A 13740-nucleotide genomic window follows, 5' to 3' on the forward strand; every position below is an offset into this window, starting at 1 on the left:
AAATGTCATGTTAAAGCAGGCGTCATTAATTATGCTATAAGTGATCACTTGCCTGTTTACATTTCATTGTCTCAATTCAGTAATGTAAAAAAGCAGATGAACACCTATGTGTACCGTCAGATTAACCCTGTAACTTTGTCAAAATTCCGGGATTGCTTATCGAACGTAGACTGGCGCGATGTCTTAAAAGAATACGATCCAGATGAAGCTTATGAAAAGCTTTTGTGCGACTTTATGCAGATTTATGATCAATGTTTTCCCTACAAAACATCTAGACGGTCAAAAAAGGGAAGAAAGCCATGGATGAATAATGATCTGCTCAGTCAAATAAGAAAACGCGAACAACTTTACAGATCGTTTGTTCAAGTAAGGTCTGCTGAATCACTCAAAACTTATAAAACTTTCAGAAACCATGTAAACAAAAATATTCGCTCAGCCAAAAAGGAGTACTACACCAATTTGTTCAGCTCGTCTCAAGGAAATTCAGAAGAGCTCTGGAAAAAATTAAAATCGATAATCGGCCATGCACCTGAACCAACTAGTAAAAGACGGAATAGAGTTAAAAGGATCGGCGCTTTCTACTGCATTTAACGACTTCTTTGTTTCCATCACCCCTTCGTCAAAGAACTGTATTCCGGCGCTAAAATATCACAACGAGCACACAATTTTTTTAGACCCGGTCAGTGAAGCTGAGGTAGTTTCCTCTTTCAGTAAACTCAATAACAGCAAATCACTCGATGCGTCGGGGATGCAAATCGCACCAGTTAAATATGTTATAGACATAATCTCGCACTGCTTAGCTCACATTTTTAATATAAGCCTTACAAGCGGAGTGTTCCCACGCAAAATGCAATGTGCGAAATAACTGTTATTTAAAAGAAAGGTGATAGAAACAATTTTTCTAATTATCGTCATATTTCCATCCTGCCAGTCTTTTCCAAAGGACTAGAGAAAATAATACTTAAATGACTCACATCCTTCGTCGACCGTTATAAGATTCTAAAGCCAGTACAGTATGGCTTCCAAAAAAATAAATCAACAGAGCTTGCCCTTCTTGCACAAAAAGAATATATACTTGAAAACTTCGAAACTCACAACCTCGTATTAGGTGTCTTTTTAGATTTCACGAAGGCATTTGATAGCCTTAGCCATCACATTCTTCTGCAGAAGCTTAATCACTATGGTATTAGGGGTAATGCTCACTCCTTAATATCATCGTACCTACAACACCGCTCACAGTATGTAGAAATTAATGGACACGCATCTTCTACAAGAAAGGTTAAATTAGGTGTACCTGAAGGAAGCATCCTAGGCCCGTTTTTATTTCTTTTGTATATTAATGACATTGTCAGCGTTGATCAGACGGTAAAGTATGTCATCTACGCTGATGATACGAGCATTTTCTTCGCTGGTCGCTCCGCTCGTGATTTAGCGGATCATGCCAACGCCACACTTGAGTTAATTCAGCAGTGGTCCATAGATAATCACCTCGGTTTGAATGTTGCAAAAACGAAAGCCTTGATGTTTCACCCTCGTCATAAAGAATGTCTTACGTATCCGCTATTTATTAATGGTGCATCAGTTGAATACGTTAAGTCTTTCAAAACCCTAGGCTTCTACTTTTCCGCTACAATGTCATGGGATGCACATGTTGACTTCCTGGTTAAAAAACTTTCTCGTACTATAGGACTTTTGCAGCGAAACAGTTCAACGTTTCCGGTTACAGTAAATCTACTCCTCTACAACTCGCTTTTCTCTTCGACTTTGAACTATGGTGCTCTTGTGTGGGGCACAACCACAAATGCCAATATTATGAAATTATTTTTATTACAAAAGCGAATTATTAGACTAACCTGTAAGGTGCCCTATTTGTCACATACAGGTGAATTGTTTGCCAAATTGCGTATAGTTAGAGTTACATCATTATACGAATATAAGATGTGTCGTTATTACAAACTATGCACAAAAAACCAAGACAATGCCTTGAAAAACTTAGCCAACCTAAAGACAAATGCAGTGGCATACAACACCCGTAACCCAGAGCAGGGGGAAGTGGCACGATGTCGCACGAACTATGGGAAGCAAATGGTCCGTTACCAGCTACCTTCACTGTTAAACCGCTTGCAGAAAACAAATGGCGTCGATATTGAAAAGTTGACAATGAAAGAGCTCCGCGATATATGTGTATAAATAAGCCAAAATATTGTTCATAATATTAGACACCTTATTTGTATACATCCTTACATGCATCGCGATGAGTATATATGTTACCTTATCTCGTTGTTTTTTTTTTCTTATTGAATGCTGTTTGTTTTTCACCTAGCCAACACCAATTCGCTTATGTGTATCAATAACTATTGTGTACCTTGCATTCTGATCTGTTCCATGTTATTATTATTTGTCCTGTTTACTGCCTGCTGCTGTCCTATCAAGGAGGGGCTGTCACCTCGTCAAGCTACTCACTGTAGTAGCTTTTTGTGACAGCTCCTATCTTTCCTTTTTCGAAAGATGAATAAACTTGATTTGATTTGATTTGATTTAGAAGAAATCATATGCTTATAGGGAATTGAGGAACACACTCAGTGACACTAAATAGTGATATATTTCCCACACTCACACTTGCGAAAACATGGCGATCGGCGAGAACGGCACACTTGCCGCGCTCTCGACTTCGTCGTCTTCTTTCTTCGAGCCCACGCACAGAAAAAAGCAGGCGCTACGGGGCCCTTCCCCTGGTGACAAAGCCGTGAGGCTTCTGAGCGGGCGAAGAAGAAATGAAGGTCGTTATCTGTAGCGAAATGCAGTCTGCAATGTCCATACGTAGGTGCGTAGGCGTTTGCCGTTGGGTTATTCCACGAGAGATCAAACATGCCTGTGCGGTCGATATTTTTGTTTTGCCTGAGTTTCTTATATGTTATGTGAATGAAGGAAAGAAGATTACTCTTAAGGGCTCGTTTTCTTTGTTAGACACAATATTAATGAAAACTAACAGACAATAACGCCAAGGAAAGTATAGGGGGTGTTATCTGTAGTATTTAGAATATAAATGTGAAGAAAGTAAAGTGGACGAAAAGATAACTTGCCGCCGGCAGGGACCGAACCTGCGACCTTCGAATAACGCGTCCGATGCTCTACCACTGCGCTACGGCGGCGGTCATCCTCCCGTCCACTTTATGGGGTATATATGTGCATTTAAACCTTGGAGTGTTAGTCAGTGCCACTCGCAGCCACGGCGGCGATTGGCGCCATTATATGTTATGTGGGCACATTCAAAGTGCACGGAACCGAAAAATTTATTTCGAAGAAAAGCTCCCAGCGCGCCAAAAAAATATTTGAAGGTGGCGGCGCGGGCCTCCTGTTTTTGCTCACTGCAATGTTTTCGGATTCCGCGGCCGAATTTAACGCGAATTATAAAATATGTTTCGAAAAATTATTTTGCTGGTCTTAATACGCATTACTGTGAATTACATCTATGCTTTTTTTCTGCCGTCCTCAAAAGGAAGAAAACCTGAAAAAATGGCAAACACGGTCGAAAGCAAAAAAGTGTGCGTTGATCATCACTGTAAATTGTTTGGGTGTACGGTGGAGTGCCCTGAAGGGGCCATCGTATGGTGGTTGTAGTGGAGCACGGACTGCGTCGCGGCGTATGAAGACGTGAGTACAGTTGCTCAAGTGCGGGCTGACAAACGTGTTCTGATCAGTCGGGCGAACAAAATCGGGCGGACGTTCGCCTTCGGATCGAGAGTACGCGGGTTGGAGTCCCGCCTCGTGGGGAATTTTTTTCGGCAAGAATTTTTCTCTTTCTCTTTCTTAATACCTTTCTTTCCGTATCTATGTTTGTTTCTCTTTCTTTCTTTCTCTCTCTCTCTCTCTCTCTGTACTCGTTCTCAGGGTGATTGCAGGCCACGCTGTAGCGCTGAGTAGTGGTATTTGCCCAAATTCTGTGGCACATAGCTGTTCATGATGATGATAGTTATATCTCTTTCTGTACTCTTTATCAGGGTTATTACAGGCTGAGTACTGAGAACGGAGAAAGAAGTATTTGAAGAGGAGAAACTGCTCGGCCGCCGCAATGCGCGAGGTCGGCGCAATAGCTTCACGGAGGAAATGCAGTTTTGGCCGAAGCACGACAGATGACGTTTCCGGCGTGTTGTCGTCGTTTACATGCTCTTCTATGGATGCGACGTATAAAAATCGCGGTACCGCCTCGTACATTGTAATATTTCTCAGATTTCGCTTGTGACATCAATTCATAGATGCGACAGATATTTTGGCGGCAGTTACTAATATTTAATGCCCGAAATATAGGCTGTGCAACGCTTGAAACGGGCTGCTAGTCATGGCCCCTGAGCAGATGACGTCTGCGCATGCATGAGCCCCTCGCTCCTCGATCGCATGTTGTGCCCACGCTTGCGTGGATGGCCTTGCGAGGGAAAGTTCCCAGTTCCCGCGGACAAGCCGTCGCGCATTCCTTAGCGATTTGCAGGCTTTTTGTCTCTTTAGCGCGCTTAGTGGTTTCCGCGTTTACCAGGCAGTTGTACGCGCGTCCTGCCTTATCTCGCATGACTATCCCGCGCCACCAATTGATTTTGAAGTTTTTGTGCGTGTTCTACTGCGCAAGCGCAGATAACAGCGTGTAGCCGAAAAGTGCGAAATCCTGATATGCTCAACGTTTAGCGTTTGCATTGTCCATATGTTTTACAAAGAAATAGGTGAGCAGGAAAAGGTAGCGCCTGTAGGAAGGGTAGTGAAGACCAGAAAGAGACCACTATCCCGTCTTTGAACTCGGTGTGGTTTAGCGACCCATTAACTTTTTGCATCTTTAACAAAATGGAGGGCGAGGATACAATATTAGACAAGGATTACAAGGAAAAGAGAATGTTGTTAAAATAGCGCGCGCAACCAAATTGCACTACGATGGATTGCTGCTCGGGTATTCGTACTAAATTATTAGAAAGTTTGCCGTCCGTGGCGTGAGGCGATGTGGGCGAGGTGATCGCCGGAGCAATGAAATTCGCGGAGTGCACTGGTAGTCAGAGGTATGCTACTGCAACATTCGCTCTGCGGATCGTACACGTGGCAGCGTCTGCCTCTGTATCTCGTTTCCTGCATCGTTTTTCGTCTAATCGCTTTATTTTGCTGTCGTGATTTGATGCAATGTTTACCGATGACAACTGCGAAGACACGACGGGTCGACCGAGACGCGGCGTGTTTTGTAGCGTGCTGCAATAGTGATGGCAGTTCGTGCATGCAACGCGATGATTTTTTGGCTCACCGATGACACAAGTCAGCAAGATTATACGTGATACTCGAGAAGGTGTGAGCGACCGATTTATTTGGGTATAATACAACAGCTTCCCAGCAACAATATTCACTCTACACCACCCAGTTATATTGAGGACAATTGTTTGGGACATTTTCTTTACAACGTCCTTCATAGTATTGTCTTTAGGAGCAGGCCCGTAGCCAGGGGGGTGCTCTAGTTTCGCAGTGAGCTCCAAGTAAACGAAAACGAAACGCCTCACTGTGTCGCCGAGGAAAGCTTGTGCCACAGTCGACAACAGCCGAGATACGAGGTGAGCGCCAGCGGATTTAGATGTGTTTTCGCTCTTCCATGCAGTTCCTGCGCACTCCGGCTTAATAAACACCCCATCTCGTAATGTCTCACCTCAGTCTGCTTCTCTGTGAGTGAACTATGCAAGTGAGCACCGCGCCGCGAGGCAATCTGTGCCCGCGCAGCTTAACCGCGGCGGCAGTGAGGATCGAGCACCGACCTCTCTACACGCCCAAACTGGAGCGGCGGTCGCAAGCTGTTTTCTAACCTTAAGGACACCCTTGCAAGTGCATAAATGTGAAGCTTGTTTGGTGTTCTGCGTTGAACCTGACATTGCCTTTATTTTGCCGGCAGTTATCCCTATCGCTAAAAATGGAACAAGACGAGGCGATAATGTATTTAAATAGACTGTATTGTGAGACTTAGGAAATATTTTTTCTCGCTCTACAGACTGGTTCTTTGATGACTTTGTCACTTTCATTCTATCAGTCGCTCAGCGTACGCAGCATCTTATCATGCTGTTGTCCTCCCTCTTCGCTATTAGTTAGCCTAGCCGTACTAGGGCAAACCAATTAAACTAGCGACAGAGAGAATAGAGAAAACACTACTCAAAATGTTGTCGATCAGAAATAATCAATCGCCATGAAACTACTTGTTTTGTTTTGCTTATTGTACTTATACTCTGCACGTGTTTTGTGGCTCAAATTACCTGTATTGGAGGCTGGTTCACTTCATTCATCTGTAGTGTTAATGCCACAACATCGCGTTCCGATGCATTTCACGATGTATAATTGTTGCTTCTATAATTTTGCCTTTAGGCAGGCAAGACCGGTTTTGGGTGTGCGATATCCATTGCTCAACTTCTGAAGTCAAACCAAATCTGAACATGTCTTTGTGCAATCATTTCACTTTCTTAGGACATTTCAAAACAACTGTGCGACGGGGACGTTATTGCAGTGCAAACAGTCTCATCCCAGTTGTCGTCGCAGTTGTTGAAAAAGCTAAATCCAAATCACGATTTCGCACAATTATGAAGGAATTTTCAATCCATCATGCGTAGCTTCCCTAACGGATGAGTCACATGGCGTTTATAAGTTGCGGTCTAAATGTTACATGAAATTTTGCGGTGCGGTAGCCTTGAAAATGACATGGTAGTGTCCACGTAAAGATATTTTTTATTTATATTGTTATCCTAACAACTATGTGGAAAGGGGTAGCCGTCACCAAGCAATGGTGACAACAACTCCTTCATTTATTTTCTATTTCAATAAAAAAAAAGCCTTGGAGGAAATGCTGAGGAAACGCCGCTGGTGAGGCTCAGGTGACTTGAGATATCTCCGTTTGTACTGTACACTGTGCCCTTGTTTTTTCTGCGCCTTGAAATTTCGCGATGAGCATGAGATCTGTTGAAAGATGGTGGAAAGGTTGTCCTAGAAAAACAGTCTACCCAGTATATGAAGTGCCTTTTGAATGTAAGCGTAAGAAACTTTTGGAGGAAGGAGTGCTAACAGCATTTTATTCCATAAAAAGGGGACGCAAAAGCATTAAAAAATTACAGGCCGATCAGCTTACTGTTCATTGCATACAAGCTACTCATAAAGGTAATCGCTATAGAATAAGGGCCATGTTACAATTCAGTCAACCATAGGACCAAGCAGGAGTTTGTACAGGCTACTCGACAATAGACCATATTCACACTATCCATGAGGTGATAGAGAAATGCGCTTTATACAACCATCACCTATATATAGCCTTCATAGATTACGAGAAAGCGCTTGATTCGGTCGAAATGTCAGCAGTGATGCAGGCATTATGAAATCAGGGTGTAGACGAACTATATATAACAATACTGGAAGAAATATGCAGCATCTTTAAAGCTACAATAGGGCTCCATAACGAAAGCAATAAAATCCCAATAACGAAAGGTGTACAGCAAGGAACATGCGATCTCGCCAGTGCTTTTCACCATGTGTTTACGCGCGGTTTTTATAACCCTGGATTCGGAGTAGTAAGCGACAAAATTTATTGGAAAGTACCTTAGCAACCTACGATTGGCTGATGAGAATGCTTTGCCGTGTAACTAAGAGGACGAATTTCAAATTATTATTACTGAGTTGGATTGGCAAAGCCGAGCACTACGCCTGAAAATTAATATGCAAAAAGCTAAATTGCTCTTCGGCAACCTCGGCAAACAACAATGGTCTGCGATAACTAGAGATGCTCTAGAAGGGACAAAGGAATACATCTGGGTGCTTAAATCATATAGTGGCCGCAGATCCGTAGCATGTGAATGAAGTAACTAGGAGAATTTGAAAAATACTGTGGTAGCTACGCACTCGTGGTACGAAGGCTGAAGAAACGGCGGAGCCCGTTGCGTTTCCCTTCTGCCTTCCCTTCTACTCACCCTCATATCATTCTCCTCACCCTCACATAAAGTTATGTGGGCAGATAACATCAAGAAGGTTGCTGGGAGAACGTGAACGCAGCAAGCACAGGACCAGGTTAATTCAAGAAACAGGGGAAAGGAAAGTACAATGATTAAGTGGTGCTAACAAACACATGACCTCTAGATTATTAGGTACTTTCGACATGAAACTATAAGGCACTTAACGAACCACCGTATAAGTTATGGCGTTTGAAGTAGACATACATACGTACAACATACATACATACATACATACATACCAGTGCTGGGCAGTATCGAAGATACATGTATCTTAGATACTATCTTAGATACTCTATGGGTATCGTGTATCTGTATCGCGATACGTCTCGAAAGACGAGTATCTGTATCTGTATTTCCGATACATTCGATAATGTATCGTGTATCTTAGATACAAGATACTTCTATTGCAACCCAACCGTGCGAAACAATAATCGCTGGCCAAGCTCCGCTTCTCAAGCTGGTACTGGTGCCACTAAGCCATCTCAATAAGTCTGAGGGCAGTGGCGTTATTTTATTTTTACGCCCGAGTCATCCAGTGAGGGTAGAAGGTCAGGAAGACAAGCACGTGGAAGTCATTTGTGCAGCCCACGTCCCTTTTGTTTTCTCGATTTCTTTCCTTTTTAGTTGCACCAAAGCAGCGACACTTGCTCTTAGCCACTGTACTGCGCCGCGTACTCCACTGCATGCGGCGCCTATCGCGCAAAATTTGATCTTGTTGCAGTATCGTCATTGGCGATTCTCTTGCGTCTTGCTCCGTAACAGAAATGCGATGCGTGCAAGAATGGGGTTGCTTTGCGTCGCATAGATTTTACATATCAGCGATTTGAAAGATCTCGTGGATGTAAGTTTCACTTGCATGCAATGAATTAACTTATATGCAAATAAGATTCTAACAACTTTAGCACCACTGGTACTGATGCTAGATCTAAAAGAGCAAGCGTTTATCTCACAGAAAATATCTTGGCGCCCCGTATTTTTCGCTTCCATCTACAATTATTCAAAAAATTTATGAATTCATAATTTGATTATTACCAGAAGTGCTTTCTTAGCTGTCAACTTGCATCACACACATTACCTAGGTCTCTGCACTGTTTTTCCGGTCTGGTCACTGCAGTATATCTATTGTAACGCGCTCCCAAAATAATATTTCTGCTTTTTTTTGTTCTTCTAACTGTATGCTTTATTTCTACTACTGTTTACACATTTGCACCTTGCCAAGGCGAGTTTGAAAACAAATATATTATTATGTGGACTCGCCTCGAGTATACAGTACAAAATATTCTGCTTACCGCTTAAGGAAACAGCCAAATTGAGTTTGCATTATAATAATGGAAATCATTAAGAGCCATCTTAAAGATGTTAAGGAGGGGATTCGAGAAACGTTGTTTTACTGAATGCTCCATTTCACTCACGAGCGTCCCAACGAGCCGTTTCGGGCAATTTTCCATAGGCAGGGAATTTCTTATTGTCTCCACAGGTAAGACTTCATGCTCATAGCTATTAATGGTGCCGTCTGTATTGTGTTTCTGTACTCATTCAACGTGAATGTTTGATACACAACCACCTCTCTATTTTATTTATATTTGTTTTCCTGTTTTAGGCCTTCTTAAATATTTTTCGCATTACTAATCGCCGCGTTATTGGAGCTATAAGCGGCAATAGCGCGAATAGCGGCGGTGTCCTGCGACGCTTTGTGCAACTATACAATACGTGCGAGACATTTTTGTGTTGTACATGTTCTCTCGTTGAAGAAAAATTGCTAAAAAATTGCACGTTAGTGAGTATATCAACAAAGAATCCCTTACGCCAGCAGCTAAGTAGAACAAGGAAATTCATTGCAGTTTTACGTCATCTACATATACACCAGGGGTCTGAAATTCAGCTTGGCGGGCCGCAGTCGCGAAATTTAGCTCAAAGTGCCGGGACAGTGACGATGGTGGGGTCGGAGAGAGTTTGCACAAAATGGCGTTGCCATTTGAAAGGAAGCCTTTCCCGTATCTCATATATAGGTCATTTCTGAAGAAGATGTGGAGTCAGGATTCGAGAAACATCGATACCGATGTACAGAATGACTGATATCTGGACGCGGATTCTGAAATATAGAGTTTTTGTTCCGCGGTTATGTTTCAGCACATGGTGACCACATGTTCCTCACGAAAGGAATGCTTGAGATCAGTCATGTCTGTGTAGCTGACGAACGTACTTATAACAAATGGGACGGAGATGGTCATTTGTGGCGGCCGGGCCGCTAGCGAACGGTCTCAAACCCCGTATGCACCATGCGTTCCCCACTCCCCCCCCCCCTAAAAAAAGTTGCTACCAGCGTTGTTGCTGCTATACACCTGTCCGGTATACGGTATTGTGCAAACTGTCTTTTACGGACAAGGTAAAAGTCCACACCGGTATTTGCGCCGTCGTGAGAAGGCTTCTTATTGCCATTATTGTGATTATATGGCAACCAGCTAACTGGTCGCAAGCTGAGCAGCGACTCCCATAAACTGCAAAAATGACAAGCAAGAACCACTGTCAGCGAAGTGTATAAAGAGTTGTCCTGTGAAGAAACTAAAAGAAGCCCCAATAAGTTGTTTTGGAAGCAAACTAGTGTACTTTGAGTAAGAAGGGCAAAACTTCTGAGATACTAATAGACATTTCATTCAAGTGAAACAAAATAGGCCACAGGTAATAAATTTTCAAGCAGACATTTTCGTGTATAGGCGTTTGCTGCTACATTATATGGATCTATAATAACAAATTTGAGAATGTATCGAAGTATCTTAAGATACGATTGCCAAGTATCGTATCGGATACAATCCCAGGCAGCACACAACGTCGGGCCGATATTGGTTCTACGGCGGCTGTGCGCGGCCCCACCTCGGGCCAGCATTGCCAGCCTGGCGCCGATATCGGCGGCGCCGTTGTCTTTCGCCGGCAGAATTGGGCCGATTTTGCCGCCTTCCAGCCGGTGTTGGGCTTTGACCGGCAACATTGGGCCGAGATTTCCGGCGTACCGCCGTCTTTCCGCCGATATCGGCTTAGCCGACTTCTTTTACCGGCAACATTGGGCCGAGTTTGCCGGCGGCTAGCTGTTCTTCCGCCGATATCGGCTTAGCGGATGGCTTTCACCGGCAACATTGGGCCGAGTTAGCCGCCGTTTTGCCGTACTTCCGCCGACATCGGCCGAGCCGATGGTTTTCACCGGCAACATTGGGCCGAGCATGCCGTCATTCTGCCGTGCTTCAGCTGACATCGGCGGAGCCGATGGCTTATCGACGATGTTGGAACTTGTCTCCCTTCAGGCAGTTATACATGCCCTGTTGAGAACGTCCTCCTGCGTCGCGGCGCTCCAAAAGTCCTCGTCACCGACAGAGGTGCATCTTTTACGGCAGAGCTAACGCAAACCATCTTGAAATAGATAGAGCCACACAAGTCACCGACGGACATCACCCGCAGGCGAATGGCCTCACCGAGCGGCTAAATGAAACCCTCGCCGACATGCTGGCAATGTATTGTACGTCGAACACATGACATGGGACGCCATAATATCTTCGGCACATAACCTGAAGTTAACACGGCAGTGTAAGAAACGGCGCACATATGACTCCGTTCAAACTAGTTCACGGAAGCCCCTCAACGACGCTGCACGCCGTGTTGCCGGCCGTCAGTGACGAGATAACCTCGACGTTGCGCTCTACCTTTAGCCCGCCGAAGAAGCGCCCAGCAGCTCGCCCGCCTAGGATATAATCGTAATGCAATAGAGCATTAGGCGCTTGAATATTTGTAGCTTAAGCTGCAGAATACCGCTACATGGATTGCTGTACTAGCACAAATAACAAAGTACAAATATTGTACCGTGCTAATGCCGCACGTACGACTCGGAGCGCGAAGTATCGCCGACTGAATAGCGTGCATTCTCTTATTAGTTTCTGCTATGACAATGACTAACAATTACCACTAGCACAGTCACTTTTCAACCATAAAGAGGTGGTCTTTAGAAGAATAACTGACTCAAATTAGATAGCCACTTCGTTGACCAGTTGTTCAGCGCTATCAAAAAATGTTGAAACGTTATAACACATACCATTAACTTCATGGGCCAAATTCGAAGTACTTCTGTTTCGTAAATGTTTTTGCCACTGGTCGGCCGACTTCACTAATGTATCCAGCGTCAAAATTACCCAAACATTCCCGCACGAATGCTTTTAGCGGAAGAAGTTTTATGTGAATACTCATTCTGTGCATAAATCGAGCCTGTCATCATATTTATAGCGCTATATCCTTTCAGCCGCTCAATGTGTGGCACTGGCGCTCATATACTACACGGACAGTTTCCGATCTCTGTGTTTACACATACTTACTCACGCGCGTGTTTGGGTCAAGCGTAACAAGCGCATTTGCTTCAGTGATGTCACATAATTTTACTTTATGAAAATAGTAAAAAGCTCAGCAAGGCGTGTTGCTGAGCTAGTTGGTTCATTACTTGAAAAAAATAGGTATGGTGCAAAAAAGACCGGGCGAAGTGAAGACACGTTTTGTAGTTTGAATGTTTACAAATCAACTAGCCCGCTGACCATCTTTAACGAACTGACAAACACGTGTTTGCCACGTGTTTTTCAGTTCGCATTTGCACTTCGTTGCCGTCCATTTTGTGACATACATATCTTTTTCAACTAAAAATCTCGCTCAACGATTGCTTCCCACGTGCTTTCAGAAATAGTCGCATAAAATTATTATTATGGCACGTGAAATACGATGAAAAATGGGGCTCCAACGTGGTGTACGCAAAGTTTTCATGTAGCGACATGTGGCAACAAGCGATGCATTGAAAATTCCACGAACGCCTTTCTCAAACGGCATGCCCATAGAAATGCTGGGGGGAACGCACACCATTGTGGTAGGCTGAGCCTTGCTTTCAAGAAGGGAGAATTCGTATTTTTTTCTTCTTCAACCTCTACCCCCCCCCTCCCTGCCTTCCCCTCGTTCAGCGTCATTGTCGCGAAACTCGCTTGACCAGGCAGGGTAGGGTGGCCGTCCCGACGGAGGGGCAATCGTAGCTGCGGGAGCAGGCTTTTTTCACTCCGACCAGCAGAATTCTTCAAGAAGTGCGGTGTGCGGACATGTCTGGTGGAAAGTCAAAGTCGTGAACGAGACGGATACGCGGCAGGATTCTGGCACTGTTTTCGGCAGAGATCACCGCAGCGAGAAACCAGTGGCCCCCTGCTTCCATGTTGAACTCGCTCACCTCATATAAGGCCACGTGTTCACTACTATTACGTGTCATCAGATTTTTGTTCTCTTCTTATCGCGTATTTTCCATTGACCATCGTGTTTTGTGTATTCTGATATGGTGCGCTTGCATTTTTGATTCGCTCGTGTTTTTAGCGATCCAACGGGCACACGTGAGTGGTTTTTATGCACAATTCCTTTCTGTTACAATCCTACCTTTAGATTAGGAATGCGCGCGTGTCTACCTTGTTTAGATATAGAGTGCATGGGATCTTGTGGTACCGCTCGCAATGTTTTTCGCGTCGCGTGCAGCAGTTTATCCATCTTTTTGGCCCTTAAAGGGATACTGAACAAAATTTTCGCCGCCGAGATAAATGACTCAATTGAAAGATTGGGTGCTGAAATTTGTTGAAACAACCTTCATTTCAGCCAGAGACTAGCAGAAAATAATGAATTTAATGCATTTTTCGCGAATTGGCGCATCTAGCGGCCGCGCCGCGTACTAGAGAGGAAGTGA

The sequence above is a fragment of the Rhipicephalus sanguineus genome, chromosome 4, assembly GCF_013339695.2.
Source record: "Rhipicephalus sanguineus isolate Rsan-2018 chromosome 4, BIME_Rsan_1.4, whole genome shotgun sequence".
NCBI classification, from domain to species: domain Eukaryota; kingdom Metazoa; phylum Arthropoda; class Arachnida; order Ixodida; family Ixodidae; genus Rhipicephalus; species Rhipicephalus sanguineus.